A 6,582-nucleotide genomic window follows, 5' to 3' on the forward strand; every position below is an offset into this window, starting at 1 on the left:
GACATAGATAAGTCAAGTCAAGAAACATACCATCCAACTAAGCACAAGCAACCGACATATACCCATGGCTGTTGACATACCTACATGAGACAAAGAGGCACAAGTAACCAACAATTAGGTGTTATTGTTAGTAATGAACAGAACAACAATTAACATAACAAATACTAAGCTACTATCCTTAAAACCATAGCCATTTGCTCTTTTATATATGCATGTCTGAACTCATCAACAAGTAAAGAAAAATCCATATCTCCAATATCAGCAATAATGGATTTGGTAGTCCCTTCTGCATAAGCTTGACACAACTGAAATTGTATCTCATGTGAAGTCATCAAATGGTTCCCGCCCGCACTATCAAGTAGTGTCCTAGCAATTGGACCCTTATTCTTGTATAAACTCATCATCTCCAAAAGCCCCCCTCCCCCCTATTATTTGAGATCGAACTCTCATCGTGATGACATAAAGCTTTTTAGTCTTGATACCACACTCCAAAAGATATCTGATAATACCCAAAGTAATGATAAGATGAGCTTTTTAGTCTTCTTTCACTCTTTTTGGCACCACACTCCATCAAATGTGCCACACATTGCCTTTGATTTTTGAAAGCCTCGTAATGTGCTCTAGCTTTATTGTGAGCACTAACATATTTACCAACATGTGTATCCAGAACACTAGGTCAATCCTTCCAATTTCTAAATCCTACCCTTGTGAATGCATCAATGCTATTTTTTTTTGCTCTTAGTGCTTAAAAAGAAAGCAATAGAAACAAAAGGTTGCTTCTTTATCAACACTATATTCCAGCCAATCACCATGCTTCTTGAACCAATTTGCATGAAAGTTCTTTTTTCAAGAATTTCTTGGGGTGTTTTTTTATATTTATGATTAGTTAGTTGGCATGGACTCACATTTATATAAATCCATCTAGCAGCATCTCTAATGTATGGAACTAAACTTCCAATAGGTCTCCTAAGACCAGGATCAGGTTCAGTAACACCGAATTGAGCACAGGCATCAGTAAAGATACCATGATTTTTACTAGCTCGAGTTGACATTGCAGGCGGGTTGCTTGAGGTCGAAGGCCGTGGTCCCATTTCTATGGTTATTTTCTGGGTGGTGTTGATCCGGTCCCCTTGGCCTCTTGATTCCCTCCATGGCAAATGATAGTTGTAGACACCCCCGTTGCAGACACTAGTGAAAAATAATACTCTATCTCCATCTTCTTTTTGTACAACACAAAATGAAATTATCAATTACTACATATGTCCTATTTATTGCCCCCTTCTTATTTTGTATCAAATTTTGATCATAGATTTAAGTAACAAAATGTTAATGCATGTCACGAAGAATTAAATCGTTTAATTATTGAAAATCCTGGTCAAAATATGACGCTAAATATAAAGGAGACTAATAAACCAGGACGGAGATAGTAGATCAATCTAAGTTCAACAATACCCTAGATATATGACTACACACACACACACACACACACACACACACACACACACACTATTTATGATACTACCACTACAAATGTTATACAAATGGAATATATTTTTTTTGTGTGGGCATCTGGCTTCACAGAGTATTTTGGTTCGCGGGAAAAGGAGTGGAAAAAACTAGTTAGATAGACGCACGGAAATTCGAAATCCAGGCAACACGACCACAGCATTTGAACTTGCAACACCAGGTTAGGCGGACATCGTAAAATTGAATTGGCCGCACGAGAGCCCCCTTCCGGTGAGCTGCGAGGTGAATCCGAGAGTCTGCTTCTCCTCGTCGAACACCAGCAGGTTCTGCTGCATCTGGAACCCTCCGAGTACCACCGCCGGCGGCGCAAGGCCGCCATACTCGGACTTGTCCCCCGTCTTCATCTCGACGAAAGCGAAGCACGCTGTGGCGCGGTTCACCTGTGCCATGGAGTTGATGCCGAACACCGTCCAGTTCCTGCCCCCTTCCAGCATCAGATCGACCGTTGGCACGAAGTAGCCGAACCGCGTCGGCGAAAGCCTGGACGAGTTGTAGCACAGCTCGAACGGCGCCGCAGCCGGGGAGGGGACCCTCCCACCCTGGCGTTCCATCGCCTGGTCGAACGCGTTGATGAGCGGACGATACACGTCCCGGCGCAGCTCCGCGTAGGGGATCGTCGTGGAAAGGCCGATGGTGAGCGGTGCGTACTGGCCCACCGGCACCTGCGCTCCGTCCACGGCGATGCCCTTGCTCGCCGAGATGTAGTAGCCGGGGGATTCCTTGTGCTTGCGAAGGGGGGTCTCGCCGACCAGCATCTCCGTCAGTGGCCGCCCATTCGCCGCGATGAGCAGGCCACCGCCGAAGATGGCGACGCCGTTTCCTGGGCCGCTTGGGAGGCAGAGCGCGAACGAGTTAGCGACGCCTTGCGTGCGCGCGACCTGAGCGGGGAACGAGAGGCCCGAGCGCGCGAGCCCCGCGACTCCGACGGCCCCCGCTGGCAGCCCCGCTAACAGGGAGTCCGGCGCGCAGGACGTCACGGCGGTGAACGACACCGGGCCCAACGGGTTCCTGCCGTCGGTGGCGTTGGCGGAGAGCACCACGCGGGTCATGTCCCCCGACGCAGTGTCGCCCGAGACGGGGTTGTGCGGGTGCGTGGTGCATTTGCAGCGGTAGGGGTTGCCGGGGTCGGGCATGCCGTAGCCGGTATGCTGGCAGTTGGGCGGGTGGAAGCGGTGCGCGCGCATGCAGTCGATGCTGTTGCACTCGAGCGTGTCGTGGGAGGCGGCGTCGTCGCAGGTGGACCAGACGATGGGGCCGGAGAGGTCGACGACCAGCGGGCTGCCGGACTTGACGGGGATGGTGTAGAGGGAGGTGGCCGCGTCCCTTGTGACGGCCGTCACCAGCGGCCTGCCACCGCCGTCGCCCGCCACCGTGCACGCCAGGACAGAGACAGAGAGCGAGACGGCGACGAGGATGAGGTCTTCTGTTTGCCACATTTTGGAATTTGGACAGGCCAGTGCTGTGCTGTGGTTGATCGAGGTGCCATTGGTAGCTCGTTATATACCGCGCACAGAGAACGGAGACTAGATCGATAGTGTGTACGTGAGAGATGATGATGTTTGCTGGTTTTCTAAGTTTTTTCGCGCGAAGTCGAAGTGTAGAGAGTAGAGTAGACCCGATGAGCGTGCCGGGATTCTCGTCGATGCATGGCCGCTTCACGACGCAGCCATGAGCGGGAGCGATGAGTCCACGATGATATGCAATAGATTATTGATTCGGGTGGCGTACATAGCGGATCTAGCTAGCTGATGGTGTGGCACTCAATGCCATCGTGATAATTATGGTCAAAGGGTCGATCAAACTATAGAAGAAATTCTCCTTATATCCAGATCTCTCCGGCCAGCAACCAAGAGAAGCTCTTGCACGTGGTTTCATGTGGAATTCGCGTTCATGTCCATGCTCTCACGGAGACTACACTCTGCGGTGTTCTCGGGCCACCATTATTTTTGTCAGCAGCCTACCTGCAGCCAGCAGACAAACTGCCATGTCAACGACTCCAGCTACGCACCTAGAAGCCAGGTGAACCAACCAGGGCGAAGACCGCGTCATCACAAGGCCAGCTCGAATCAAGCACACCAACCGGAGGTTCATGGGCCCGGAGTGGACCAACACTACTTAAGCAAGGAGGGGTGAGAGAAACGACATCCGGGCTTAGATCACGGCAACGGCATCGGCACGGCACCTACTTTCCCCTTCCTTTCTTCTATATCAATCTGTAACTGAAACAGAGAGAACAAAGTGTATCTTCCGTGAGAAATACAGATAGTGGGATTCGGTACTTAACATCGTGGTATCAGATAGCCATCCACCACCCTTCCGCCACCGTCGTCGCTGCCGCCGCCAGTCGCCGCGCTAGAAACTCGCCGCCAGAAGCAAGTGTGTGACACCCTCATCCCCACCATGGATCCGGCGTTGAAGGCGTACCTCGACAAGATGAACGACAACGCTGTCGCCCACACCAACAAGCAGGACGATGACAACAAGGCTATCCTCAAGGCCGTGGCGACGCAGACCGCCCGGATCAACGCCCTCGTCACCTGGAAGCCGGAGATGGAGGCGCGATTCGCGCAACTGGAGCTCTTCGTCGCGGCGCTCCAAGCAGCGTCGTCCTCGACCGCTCCATCCACCGGATCCCCGCCCCCTGCGACCCCTTCCCTGGTCGCGCGCGAGATCCATGGGCAACCAGGCCACGGCGCACCACTACAACCCGGGGGACCCCCGACGGTGACCCTCGAGTCACCGGCGGCTTCCCCGGTCACGGGTATGGCCATGACTCCATCCTCCAATTCCTCCCCCTTGTCGTCACAAGTACTCGCGGCCATGGGCCAAGCACCTCCACCGATGGCGTTTCCCACTTTCGCTGGTGAAAATCCACAGTTATGGAAAACGCTCGCCGAGCAGTATTTCCAGATGTTCACAGTCCATGAATCCTACTGGGTCCCTATGGCGACCTTGAACTTTTCCGGCCATGCCGCGATTTGGCTGCAATCAGTGCAACACAAAATTGCCGGGCTCAATTGGGAGTCGTTTACATCTTTATTGTGCACTCGGTTTGGTCGGGATAAGCACCAGCTTTTGATATGACAGTTTTATGCTATTCGTCAGACAAATTCCATAGCAGAATTTCTTGAGCGATTTGAAACATTGATGAATCATATGATCTCGTATTCTGAACTGACTCATCTGTATTTCTTCCTGACACGTTTCATCGAGGGGCTGCGTGCGGATATTCGTGCTGTGGTGCATATTCAGAGGCCGCCAGACTTGGACACGGCATGCTCCTTGGCACTGTTGCAAGAAGAAGTTGCAGATGGAGAAGCTGCCATGCGAGCCACGTCTAATCGAATGCCAATTTCACGCGGTGTGTCTACCAGTACAGCCACAACAGCCTTTGCATTCCCACGACCCATGGCTCCTGTTGTGACAGCTGAGGAACGAAGAGGAATAGATGCAGCAAGGCCGCCTTCAGACAGCAGTAAGATTGCATCCCTCCGTAACTTCAGAAGAGCACGTGGATTGTGCTTCAAATGCGGAGAAAGATGGGGCAAAGACCACACATGCCCCACCATAGTTCAGATGCACATCGTTGAGGAACTGCTCGAGTTAATTAGCCCTGACGAAGAGAGTCTTGGTGACAAACATGCCGAACCTGCAGAGACAGAGGACGACAATTTGTGTGTGTTGTCTATCCATGCAGTAGATGGCTCAGAAGGCCCCGGCGTTATGCAGTTACATGCTTGGCTACAGGGACGGGAGGTTCTTCTGTTGGTGGATTCCGGGAGCACGTCCTCATTTGTGGATCAACGTCTAGCTGCTCGACTAAACGGGGCGTTGCCGTTGTCCAAGCCTTGCAAGGTTAAGGTAGTTGACGGTGCTCTACTACTCTGCAACACTGTCATTCCTCAGTGTCAGTGGAATGTCAAGGACAGGAATTCATCACTGATTTCAAGATCATTTCATTGGGAGCGTATGATGCCATCTTGGTCATGGACTGGCTCAAGAAACACAGCCCGATGTACATTGATTGGGAGGCACACCATATGTCAGTAACCACCAGTACAGGAGCTGTGGAACTTCAAGCTATAGCAAAGGGTTCCCACCAGTGCTCTGCAATTTCATCTCAAGAGCTTCTGAATGCTTGCAAACAAGGGTCTGTAGCTTATGTGGTCCATCTAAACACTGTAGCACAGCAAGCCGTTGCCGACACTTCAATACCAACTGAAATTCTGCGGGTACTAGAGCAATACACAGACGTGTTTGAAGAGCCCCGGGGCCTACCTCCTCGCTGAGAGTGCGATCACAGAATACCGTTAATGGAAGGTGCTCAACCTGTGAACTTGCGACCATATCGCCACAAACCTGAGATGAAAACAGAAATTGAGAGGCGGGTTAAAGAGCTATTGGATGCTAGCGTTATTCAAAAAAGCAATAGCCCTTTCTACTCACCTGCTCTGTTAGTGAAGAAGAAGGATGGCACATGGCGATTGTGTGTGGATTACCGTCACCTCAATGATATGACTATAGTGAACAAATACCCAGTCCCGATCATCAACAAACTGCTGGATGAGTTGGTGGGGGCAAGATGGTTTTCCAAGCTTGATTTGCGTGCGGGATATCATCAAATCCGAATGGCAGAGGGCGAGGAGTATAAAACCGCATTCACTACTCACTCGGGGCACTGGGAATGGCTAGTGATGGCATTTGGAGTGGCCGATGGCCCAGCTGCCTTTAATGGGGCCATGACCACTACTTTGCAACCACTTATCAGAATTTGTGTGCTCGTGTTCTTCGATGATATTCTGGTTTTCAGCAAAACTCTGAAGGAGCACGTTGAACATGTTCGCCAGGTTTTGTAGTTGCTGCGAGCGGATCAATGGCGTGTCAAGCAATCCAAATGTTCATTTGGCCAACAACAAATAGCATATCTGGGCCATGTGATTAACACATCCGACGTCTCCACTGACCCTAGCAAGATTGATGCAATCAAGAACTGGCCGAAACCTCTGAATGTGAAGGAAGTACGCAGCATCTTGGGACTAGCAGGGTATTACCGCA

The 6,582-nt window shown here is 50.9% G+C and overlaps 2 pseudogenes; one reads left to right on the forward strand and one right to left on the reverse strand.

The window, feature by feature from the left end:
• Positions 1-1,341: 1,341 nt before the first annotated feature.
• Positions 1,342-3,016, reverse strand: LOC125549208 (chitinase CLP pseudogene; annotated as a pseudogene).
• A 1,274-nt stretch (positions 3,017-4,290) lies between these two features.
• LOC147981537 (uncharacterized) lies at positions 4,291-5,816 on the forward strand (annotated as a pseudogene).
• The last annotated feature ends 766 nt before the right edge of the window (positions 5,817-6,582 follow it).

Source organism: Triticum urartu, chromosome 3A (assembly GCF_056163025.1).
Source record: "Triticum urartu cultivar PI428250 chromosome 3A, HENAU_Tu73, whole genome shotgun sequence".
Lineage (NCBI taxonomy): Eukaryota > Viridiplantae > Streptophyta > Magnoliopsida > Poales > Poaceae > Triticum > Triticum urartu.